The sequence below is a fragment of the Ictidomys tridecemlineatus genome, chromosome Y, assembly GCF_052094955.1.
Source record: "Ictidomys tridecemlineatus isolate mIctTri1 chromosome Y, mIctTri1.hap1, whole genome shotgun sequence".
NCBI classification, from domain to species: Eukaryota; Metazoa; Chordata; class Mammalia; order Rodentia; family Sciuridae; genus Ictidomys; species Ictidomys tridecemlineatus.
In genome coordinates, this window is record NC_135494.1 from 27308966 (window position 1) to 27321603 (window position 12638).

At 35.3% G+C, this 12638-nt stretch overlaps 2 pseudogenes; both read right to left on the reverse strand.

Moving 5' to 3' along the window:
• The window catches only part of LOC144371911 (protein transport protein Sec61 subunit alpha-like), a 611699-nt pseudogene that overhangs the window by 376453 nt on the left and 222608 nt on the right, over positions 1 to 12638 (reverse strand).
• LOC144372137 (guided entry of tail-anchored proteins factor 1 pseudogene) lies at positions 10340 to 10774 on the reverse strand (annotated as a pseudogene).

Consider the following 12638-nt stretch of genomic DNA (forward strand, 5'->3'; position numbering starts at 1 on the left):
TTGTACCAGATCTTAGAGGAAATGCCTTCAATTTTTTTCCATTAAGAATGATGCTGGCTTCTGGCTTATCATAGATTGCTTTTACAATGTTGAGGTATGATCCTGTTATCCCTAATTTTCCTAGAGTTTTGAGCACAAAGGGATGCTGTACTTTGCTGAATGCTTTTTCTGCATCTATCGAGATGATCATATGGTTCTTATTTTTAAGTCTATTGATGTGGTGAATAATATTTATTGATTTCTCTATATTGAACCAGCCTTGCATTCCAGGGATGAATCCCACTTGATCATGATGTATAATTTTTTGGTATGTTTTTGTGTCCGATTTGCCAAAATTTTATTGAGGATTTTTGCGTCTAGGTTCATTAGAGATATTGGTTTGTAGTTTTATTTCTTTGAAGTGTCTTTGTCTGATTTAGGAATCAGGGTGATGTTGGCCTCGTAGAATGAATTTGAAAGTTCTCCTTCTTTTTCTATTTCCTGAAATAGTTTGAAAAGTATTGGTGTTAGTTCCTCTTTAAAGGTTTTGTAAAACTCTACTGTATACCCATCTGGTCCTGGGCTTTTCTTAGTTGGTAGTCTCTTAATGAATTCTTCTATTTCCTCTATTGTTATTGGTCTGTTTAGGTTGTCTATATCCTCCTGACTCAATCTGGGCAGATCATAAGACTTAAGAAATTTATCTATGCCTTCACTATCTTCTATGTTATTGGAGTATAAAAATTCAAACTAATTTCTGATTATCTTCTCTATTTCTGAAGTGTCTGTTGTGATATTGCCTTTCTCATCCCGTATGCTAGTAATTTGGGTTCTCTCTCTTCTCTTCCTTAGCATGGCTAAGGGTCTGCAGATTTTATTTATTTTTTCAAATAACCAACTTTTAGTTTTGTCAATTTTTTCAATTGTTTCTTTTGTTTTGATTTCTTTAATAACAGCTCTGATTTTAATTATTTCTTGCCTTCTACTTCTTTTGCTGTTGTTTTTCTCTTCTTTTTCTAGGATTTTGAGATAGTGTATGAGATCGTTTATTTGTTGTTTTTTTCTTTTTTTAAGGAATGTACTCCAAGCAATGAATTTTCCTCTTAGAACTGCTTTCAATGTGTCCCATAGATTCCAATATGTTGTGTCTGTGTTTTCATTTAATTCTAAGAAGTTTTTAATTTTCTCCTTTATGTCTTCTAAAACCCATTGATCATTCAGTAACCTATTGTTCATTCTCCAAGTGATGCTTGATTATTTCTTCCTTCTTTTATCATTGATTTTCAGTTTCATTCAATTATGATCGGATAATATGCATGGTATTATCTCTACTCTTTTATATTGTCTAAGAGTTGCCCTGTGACATAATATATGATCTATTTTTTGGGAAGGTTCCATGTGCTGCTGAGAAAAAAGTGTAACTACTTGATGTTGGATGGTATAGTCTATATATGTCAACTAAGTCTAGGTTATTAATTGTGTTATTGAGTTCTATAGTTTTCTTATTTAAGTTTTGTTTGGAAAATCTGTCCAGTGGTGAGAGACGTGTGTTGAAGTCTCCCATGATTATTGTATGGTGGTCTATTAGACTCTTGAACTTGAGAAGAGTTTTCTTGATGAACATAGCTGCAACATTATTTGGGGGCATATATATTTATGATTCTTATGTCTTGTTGGTGTATGATTTCCATGAGCAGTATGATGTGTCCTTCTTTATCCCTTTTGATTAACTTTGGCTTGAAATCTAAATTTTTAGAAATGAGTTTGGACACTCCTGCTTGTTTCCGCAGTCCATGTGAATGGTATGATTTTTCCCAACCATTCACTTTCAGTCTACGTATATCTTTTTCTATCAGATGCGTCTCCTGTACTCAGCATATTGTTGGGTCTTGTTTTGTGATCCATTCTACTAGTCTATGTCTCTTAATTGGTGAGTTTAAGCCATTAACATTTGGGGTTATTATTGAGATATGGTTTGTTCTTCCAGCCATATTTGTTTATTAATGTTACTAAACCTGATTTGTTTTTCTCTTTGATTACTTTCCCCCCTTTACTGTCCTACCTTCTTCTGTTGGTTTTTAATGTTATTTTCCATTTCCTCTTCCTGTAATGTTTTGCCAAGGATTTTTTTAAAAAATGGTTTTTTAGCTGTGAATTCTTTTAACTTTTGTTTATCATGGAAGATTTTAATTTCATCTTCCATCCTGAAGCTTAATTTCGCTGGATACACGATTCTTGGTTGGAACCCATTTTCTTTCAGTGTTTGAAATATGTTATTCCAGGATCTTATAGCTTTCAGAGTCTGTGTTGAGAGATCAGCTGTTATCCTAATTTGTTTACCCCTAAATGTAATCTGCCTCTTTTCTCTTGTAGCTTCTATAATTCTCTCCTTATAATGTATGTTGGACATCTTCATTATAATGTGTCTAGGTGTGGATCTCTTATGATTTTGCACATTCGGCGTCCTGTATGCTTCTAGGATTTGGGATTCTGTCTCATTCTTAAAGTCTTGGAAGTTTTCTCGTATTATTTCTCCGAATAGATTGTTTATTCATTTGGTTTGGAGCTCTGTGCCTTCCTGTATACTAATGACTCTTATGTTTGGTCTTTTAATGTTATCCCATAATTCCTGGATGTTCTGCTCATGGTTTCTTAGCAGACTTGCTGAGCTGTCTATGTTCTTTTCAAGTTGAAATACTTTGTCTTCATTGTCTGATGTTCTATCTTCTACGTGATCTACTCTGCTTGTAGTATTCTAAATTGAGTTTTTAAGTTGGTTTATTGCTTCCTGCATTTCTTGGATTTCTATTTGTTTGTTTTTTGTTACCTCTATCTTCCTGTGAAATTGATCTTTTACTTCCTGGATTTGTTTATGTGGTTCCTTGTCAATGTGATCTTTCATTGTCTGATTTTGCTGTCACATGTCTTCCTTGCGACTCAAGATCATCTGTAGCATGTATATCCTGAACTCTTTCTCTAACATTCCCTCTGTTGCAGCTATTACCTCTTCTAAAGTTGAGTTGACCTACATTGCTTGTGGTCCTTTCTTTCCTTGTCTTTTCATACTGCTCACGTTTCTTTCTGCTTGGTGAAACTGTTGTGTTTTTGAAATGTTTCCCCTAATTATTTATATTGCTCTTATATAGTTGAAAAATCTCTCTTGCAGGGCGGGTAGTGGCTGTGCTCCTCCTTTAATTTGGGTGATCTGTTTGCCGCGCTGGAGGGCTGCTAGGCCTGCTCTGCCAGTCTTTCACAGGTCTGCCCACCCTGCGGGAGCTGGTGGCGGCTCTACTCTGCCCCCACTCCAATTGTGGTAACGTGACTACCACCCCCTCATGTAATTGGGCCTGATCTGTATGCGGGTGGTTGCTCTGATCTGCCCCTACTTCAATTGGTGTGGCGTGTCTCCCATGCTGGCAGGCCTCTAGGCCTTTTCCGCTGGTGGCTCTCAGGTCTGCCTGACTCTGGCAGTAGGGGGAGTTGGGGGTCGAGAGTTTTTTGGTTTTTACAATCAAGCCCACGGAGAGATCTTAAAGTTTCCAGGTTGTTCGCAAGGTGGGCGGGGCTGTTAGCAGAGCCCGGAAGTCATGGCCATGTGCTGGGCCATGCGGGGACCCTTCTAGCTGAGTCGGGCCACCAGGGGCCTCCTGAAGAGCGGGGCAGCTGCAGCTGTGTGGCTAAGATCCAGGAGGGTGGTGTGGATGTTCGAAGAGTGAGAGCAGGGCCTCCTGGGAGAGCCAGGATGGCGGGGGCCTCTGCCAGTTTGGGCAGCCACTCCACTCCGGCCCGCTGCAACTTGCAGAAGCTGCTGGTGTCCACAGGATAGGACCTGTGTGCCCACCGGGGGGCCAGGTGTATAGCCGGGTGGGTGTGGCAGCCGCTCGCAGGGTGGGTGTGGCTGCCGCTCATGGGCCTCCCGTGAGAACCCAGTTGGCGGGGCCGTCTGCCAGTTTGGGCGGGTCAGGCCGCACCCCTCCTGCTGCCGCCAACTTGCAAAAGTGGCTGCTGGCTGCAAGACCTGACTTCTGCACCCACTGCGGGGCTACCTGTAGAGCCTGGTAGCTGTGGCCACGTAGTTAAGAACCGGGCAGGTGGGGCGGCCGCTTGCAGAGTGAGAGCTGGGCCTCCCATTAGAGCCCGGATGGTGGAGGTTGACTGCCAGTTCGGGCGGGGCGGGAAAAGCTGCTCTGGGTGCCAGCCGCTTGCAAAAGCGGCTACTGGCTGCAGGATCTGACTTCTGCACGTGCCGCGGGGCTGCCTGTAGAGTTGGGTAGCTAAGGCCACGTGGTTAAGAACCGGGCAGGTGGGGCGGCCACTCTCAGAGCAAGAGCTGGGCCTCCCGGGAGAGCCTCTTGCAGGAGCGACTGATGGCTGTGGGACTAGACCTCTGTGCCCACGTGGCCATCCAAGATCCACTTCTCTGAAGCAAACTGTCACTTCCAATAAACCTACCAGTTTACCGCAGCTCTCCTCTTAAGGGAATTTTGCTAGAAGTTCCTCCATAGGTAGGCTGCAGCTGATCCAATGGGTCTTTCTGATCCTGTTAAAGTTGAGACATTGGAATCGCTGCTTCCTCGCCAGCCACCATGTTGGATCCCCTGTGTTCTTACTTATATCCTCCCTCTCTCGAACAATCTTACCAACCTCATCTCCAGGAGGAAGAAGGGAAGGGCATGCTCGCTTGCATACCAGGCAATCGCGCCACTGCTTAGGCCATCTATTTTTATACCTTTTTTACAGGTGTTTTTTCGGGTCATTAATGGATACCCTCAAAGCATTTTAAAGAGTTACAATCTTTTCTGACATATATTGATTACCTAAGATATTGAGTACATTGTTTAAAGTATTTTTTCTGTAACCTTAGCCAATCATGATTAAGATTTTATTTTCTTACCTCGATCATAGGTGCTAGGTTATGCAACTAGACTGCATATATCCAGACCTATTATTGACTTCTAACTTCAAAGCATAACTTTTTCTTTAACCTTTAACTTTAAAGCATACCTATAATTACTGTTAAACTTTCTTACTTCTAAAGTCCCAATAAAACACACTTAAAATAGTGAAAGTCTATTACTTAAGAGCCTACTACTCTGAAGTGTCTCTAAAATATGTCTATGTTCATTATACATTATTTTATGTTTAATTTCCTGCCGCAGTCCAGCTGTAGCAAAATAACCTGGGGGGGGGTGGTGACAAATAACTTGTGTACCTTGATACAGCAGGAGTGGAAGCCGTTTATTGTAGGACAGGAGTGGTATTTATACATTCCACACAGCTTATCTAATTAACATAAACTAGATACAGCAGTCAACCAATAACCAATAAGGAATTTCCACACTTAATGGCTTGCTTTTGTTACTTCTTCCTTTTTTTTTTTTTTGTTTTTGTTACTTCTTAAACCACTTCCTCTGGCATTTTTCCAGGCATCATCCAGAGTTGTTTAAGCACTCTAACATTTCTCCAACATAATGCCAGGTGTTATTTTGACTTGTTTACAGACTCTAATATTTCCCCCTTTTGTATAATTTAAATAACGACCATAATGGTTTTTACAGAAACACCATAAATAACCTGCTACAAACAGAAAGGGAGGATACAAAATGCTACAATACCAAGCCAATTGATGGCTCCATGCAAGAAGCCCTTGGAAAAATTGTACCAGCAAGGACACCTTTAGCAAAGATACTGAGTTACAATTTGTTGTAGATTACAGTTTGTTTTCTCAGTCCAGGTAAAGAAGTGTCTCAATAGATTAACTCACAGTCTAGGTAAGTTCTGCAGGCAGCTAGCTTAAATCACAGTCCAGGTAAGTTTACAGTCCAGGTAAGTTCTGTAGGGACCTAGCTTAAATCACAGTCCAGGTAAGTTCTGCAGGCAGCTAGCTTGATCCGAAGTCTTGTCTGGTTCTCGTCACTTACCCCAGAGTGTCTGGGGGCTCCCCGTAATGGGCCACCATCTACAACAGTCTGGTTGCAGCAAAACAATCGAGGAGTGACGAACAACTTGAATTCATTGATATAGCAGGAGAGGGAGTCATTTATTGTAGGAAAGGAGGGGTATTTTTACATCCCACATAGCTTATCTTAATTAGCATAAACTAGATACAGCAGTCAACCAATAAGGAATCTCTACACTTAATAGCTCGCTGGCATTACTTCACAAACCACTCCCTCTGGCATTTGCCAGGTGCCATCCAGACTTGTTTACAGACCTTAACATTAACCACTCCCTCTGGCAAAATGCCAGGTGCCATTCTGACTTGTTTACAGACTCTAACAAACATATATTCCATTAACGGTTTATTGTAATGTACAGGCAAATTTAACATTGATAATTGAAAATACAAGCTAAAATAGGCTTTAAAATTTATATGATTTTACATGGATTTAAGAGAAATTTGGTTTAGTTATAAAGGTAAGGTAAGGATTAATATTTCATTCTACTTAGGATTCTGCTTGCATTAAAGAATGAATATGTACCTTGAGAAATATAAATATTCAAAATAATATATGTGAAGATATTACATCTCTTGAGAGTACATTTTGAGTCATGTGATCATATACTTTGTACATATGGAGATGTGTGTATATATATATTAATATCTTACATTAAAACTTTAAATAAAATTCAAACATAAACTTTAAATTCATAATTGGGATACATGAATTCATGTAACATTCTTCTTAGATATAAATGTAAGCTCAATATTTAATTTCCTTTGGAATTGGCTTAGGGTTAAAGAACAATAATTGGGAAATCTCTATATTTTAAGCATATATATGTGTGGAAACATGCATTAAAGTGTGTATAAACATACATGTTTTAAGACAGGAAAAAGTATAATTTGAGTAAGATGATTAAATATTATTTACATATGGGGACCCAAGCATATAACCCATAAATGGTATATTGTAATGTTTATGTAAATAAAGAGACTCATAAAAATTCATATTGATTTACATATTTTTAAATAGAACATGGTTTTGTTGTTGAGGTAAGGTAGTGCTTAATATTTCAATTTGTTTTGGGTTAGGGTTAAGGTTAAAAAATGTTAATGTGTATCAGGAAATATTAATATTCATAAAAATGTATGTGTTGTGATATGTATGATAACATATATAAGCATGCAGGTTGTGACACAGGAAAGAGTCAAATGTTAGTCAAGTGATTAAAAGTTCTGTAAATATGGCAATGCAAAAATATATCTCATAAAATTTGGGTAGTAATATAAATGCAAATTTAATATTGATACATATTATGATTACATATGTGAAATACACATAAAATTTAATTTTGGTATACAAGATTTTAAATAAAATTAGATTTAAGTACTTAGGCAAGTAAATTTTTATGTAAAATGTTTGTTTAAGTTAGGGTTAAAGAATTAACATATATATGAGGATATATGAAAATTCATTAGAAGGTACAGGTAAAATTCTGTTTGAAAACAGACACATACATGTTCTGACAAAAAAATAATAAAATATGAGTAATGTGTTTACATATTTTATAAATATGAGAAATGAAATGATATGTATTATAAAGGATTTATTGTTATAAAATATGTATATTAAATATTGAAAATTGAGTTAGTAAAAATATGCTTTAATATTGATATAGGTGTACATGGATTTATATAAAAATTGGTTAATATGTAGAGGTAAGATTAGGTTTAGTATGAAATTTTGGTTTAGAGTTAATTTTAAGATTAAAAAAATTAGCATGTATATGTGGAAATAAAAATAGTCCTAAGAATGTACATGAAAATATGTACAAAACATATAAATATACATGTTTTTCCACAGAAAAGTGCAAAATTTCAGTCATATAACTACATTTCCTGTATATAGGTTGATTGGAGGCTATATACTATAAATGATATATATTAATATATATGCAGATTTAAATTTGATAATTAAAAATGGAAGTCAAAATACAATTTAAAATTTATATTGGTGTATTTTGATTCAAGTCAAATTTGAATTAAATATAGAGATAATGTAAAGGCAATATAAATTTTAGTTTGAGTTAGGATTAGGGTATAGAATGGACACATATGCTAGAAAATATCTGTATTCACATAACTGACATGTAAAAATATGTAAAAAAAATAAAAGATACATGTCCTGACACAAGGGAGAGTGTTTTGTAAATAATGTGATGAGACATTTTGTAAATATGGAGTTAGAAATAGATACCGTAAAAATGATATAGTGATATGTATGTAAATTTATAATTGAAAATTGAAAATAGAAGTCAAAGTACACTCTAAAATTCTTATTGGTGTATAAAGGTTGAAGTAATTTTTTTAATAGAAGTATTATAAAGATCAATATAAAATTTTGGATTGTGCTAAGGTTTTAGTGAAAGAATGAATATTTGAATTGGAAATATCAATATTCATAAGAATATACTATGAAATTATGTTTCATAACATATATAAACACATGTGTTGTGACACAGGCATGAGTAAAATGTAAGTCATGTGATTACAAATTTGGTTATCATGGGGATGAAGAATATATCCTATAAACAATATATACCAATATATATGCAAATTTAATATTGATAATTTAACATATAAGTTAAAATACACATAAAATTTTATCGTAGTTGACCTGCTTTTAGTAAAATTTGGTTTAGTAATTTAGATAAGTTAAGTGTTTACATACAATTTTGGTTTGAGTTAGGGTTATAATTAGCAAGTGTTTGTGGAAATATGAATATTTCTAACAATACACCTATGAAATTATGTACAAAACATACATGTAGTAATACAAGGAAGAATTAACAAGTGAGCCATGTAATTACACATTTTGTAATGATGGGAATGCAAGGATACATATCCCATAAAGGATGTAGCGTAATACAAATGCAAATTTAACATTGATAATTGAAAATAGAAGTCAGAATACACTTTAAAATTCATATTCTTTCCAGTCACAGTGGTGAACACCTGAAATTCCAGCCACTCTGAAGGCTGAAATGGGAGGATTATGAGTTTCAACACAGCCCCAGCAGCAGCAAGGTACTAAACAATCTTGTCTCTAAATAAAATACAAAATAGGTCTGGAGATGTGGCTCTGTCCTCAAGTTTGAGTGAGTTCAATTCTGGTTAGAAAAAAATCATATTTTCGTATATGGGTTTAAGTAAAATTTGGTTCTGATATAGAGGTAAGAAAAAGGTTAATATAATCCTTATTTGTGTTAGGATTAGGGGTAAAGGCTGAATATGTATATCAGGAAATATAAGTATATATATATGATTGTAAAAGTGAAAACATAGATACATATTCAGACACAATGAAGAGTAAAATGTTGAGTCATGTGATTACATGTTAGAAATCAAATAAGTTTCAATTCAAATTAACTTAATCAGATTTCCTATTTTGTTTTTCAAATTCATTCCAATCTATACAGCAGAAATATTAAATGTTTATAAAACATACTTAATTTGAAATGCTTTCAATACAAAACAATCAGTCACAAAACAATGCATTATGGTCTCATCAATAAATTTATAAAACACTGTAATGAGAAACTAACAGTTGCAAATAAGTAGATGATAGACATTATAGAAATGTTCATCCAACTAATGACTTTAGACACAAAGAACACACAATGTCAATTAGTGTTATTCTTTCAATTTTACTACAATAGACAATAAACCAAATGTTCAAGTTCTAGTAGTTGCAATAAAACTTTCTAAAATACATATAAAAGTACTTAAGTTTGGTCTGCAGTTGTATCTCAGTGGTAGAGCATTTGCCTAGCATGAGTGAAGCACTGGGTTCTATCCTCAGCACCATCTACAACTAAAAAATATATAAATTAAAATATATTTAAAAGTATTCAAGTTTTTAAAAAATTTTGACATTCCAGTTGGCAACAGTACCACAATGTTCCAATAGAGCAAATTAGGAGTAAGACATGTAGATCCCCATTCAGTTTCAAATCTGGTGTTACTGTAGAATACTGTAGAATACTGGGATTCTTACAAGAATCTCACATAAAGCCCAAAAACATATTCAAAAAAAAAAAACCTACCCTATGTACTTTGGGTTTTTTTTTTGTTGTTGTTGTTTTGTATTTTTAAGCAACAATAAGACTATTTACCTAATAAGAGAATCATTTTAGAAGTCATAATAGCTGGGATAGGTGTGGTGGGGCACAAGTGTAACTCAAAAACTCAAGAGGAAGAGGTTTGAGGATGGTAAGCTTGAGGTCAGGCTGGGCAACTTACCAAGAACCTGTCTCAAAATTAAAAATAAAAAGGACTGTGGCTGGGGTTAGGTGGTAAAGAACCTTTGAGTTCAACCCCCAGTTTAACAACAACAACAATATCCCACAGTGGTATTCATTTTTTTTTATTGAAAGTGTAAAGTACAAGGGGTCACCACAACTTGTTACAGACTAAAATCCAACTAATAATTCCAACACCACCTGCTGTTCTAGCAGGGAAGGCTACCAGGAGGTCTAGTGGTGTTATCCATTTTCTCAGCACAACAGTCACAGGGGCAGAATAACACTTCCAAATGAGTGACATCATTAAGGTAGCTTGCAAAGTACAGAAAGCAACACTTAAAAATCATTTTATCTTGGCTAGTTGAGCAGTCCGTTCTTTCACATAAGTCTTGAGCTGGTCCACCATCTTGTTGATCTTCCATTCCAGCCTGGCATATCTGGCAAACTCATTCATCTTGTTTATCATGGAGAACTCTTGCCTCATATCCTGGATCTCTGCCCTCATCCGCGGCTGTGGCTCTGCATCATTCTGCAGCACTTTGGACATGAGGGAGGACAAAGTCAGATGGAGGATCAGAAGGACATTGCATCCAAACAGGAAACAGAGGACCAGCAGCCACGTCCAACTGTGGAACTTGGTCAAGTTTTTTCATTCTTCCCAGATACTCCCTGCAGCCCAGGAACCTCTATCCAAAGCTCCAAGGGTACCTCATCAGTAGGCATACCTGCAACTGTGCACTGAGTCCCAATAGCCCTGCTTTTTTAAATGAGGTTTGTAAAATTTATTCGTACACACATTAAACTTTTGATGCTTTCTTTAATTGTTATAGACCAACTTAGATTATGGATCAGCCCAATAAGCAAAGACTAGATTAGATAATAGGATAAATAATGTTAAGTTATCCTGACTGTACTTAAAAAAATTTAACCTTTGGCTGGAGTTGTGGCTAAGTGGTACAGCGCTTACCTAGCATTTGTAAGATTCTGGGTTCAATTCTCAGCACCCCATATAAATAAGGTCCATTGACAACTTAAAAACAAAATAAACAAAACAAAACCTTGCTTAAGTGACTACATTTGGAAGTTCCAAAATGTAACTCTAGTTATAAAACTTATTTCTTGTAAAAATTGTTTATTTTTGTACTGCATGTGTTTGGAACAAAAATGTGGTTATATGCTTTGGGTGGCTGATTTTTAACTTTAGCTTCTGTGTTCTCTTTGCTTGCTTGCATCTACATTTTCGAGGATGTTGTTTTTCCCCTTATAAACCCCATAGAACTTGCACCCCATACTGTTCCTGGCAGAAACAGTTTGGGTCCATCAGGGAGCAGTCACCAGCTAGCTAAATAAAGACTCTCCAATTTAGAAAAAATTCAGTTGAGAGTGTTTTCTGAGCTATAGACTCAAAATAAAATGGTATCTTTTAAAAAATCTCTATTTATGAGCATTCACTTCTACCATACATACAATTGATTTTTATTTCTATGTTGATCTTGAATCCTGCAATTTTACTATTACTTTCAGACATTTTTAAAAGATTCAGTGATTTTTACTATTAATTTTCATGTTTTCTGCAAATAAAGTTAATTTATTTTTTAATTTTTTCATTAGTATGATTTTTAGTGTTCCCCCCCCTTAACTGAGTACATCAACAGACCCTTTAGTAGCAAACAGAAAGAAATGATATGTACAAAACCCAATTTATTTCTGAGGATTTGGTCTATTGCCATTAAGTATTGTGTTTCTGGTAAATTTTTAATAGATTCCTGTGTCAGATTGAGACACTTACTTTCTAGTCCTAGTTTGCTAAAATTTTAAACAGAAGCTGATATTGCGTTATTAGGAAATACTTTTCTACACTCATTGATTTTGCAAATATATATGTGTAATGTATATGCATATTATATATATGTCAATTTATATCATTGATATGGAATTTCACTGATCAATTTTGGAATGTTGAATCAACTTTTCATCTCTATGAAAAACTTTCGTATGATATAATAACCTATTTCATATATTGTTGAATTTTCTTTGCCAAATTTTGGTTAGAATTTTTGCATCCAAGATCATTGTGTGTGTGTGCGGGGGGGTGAGAGTGTTGGGGGAAATTATTAGGGAATTAGTGATCTTAGTTTGTAATAATATTCTCTTGCAATGATCATTCCTGGGTTTTTCTTTCATGAAAATAATACTGGACCCATTAGGTGAGTTGAAAAGCACTTCATCTTTCTATATAGTTTTGTGTAAAATTTTATTACTTCTTCCTTTTGTAATTTGAATTCAATATTGTTGCCACTTGAGATTGGATTGGTATTGGTACAAGGATTTTTAACTAAAATATTTATTTCTTTTATAGATACAAGACAATTGACCAAATCTATTTCTTCTTGAGTAATTTTTGGTTTATT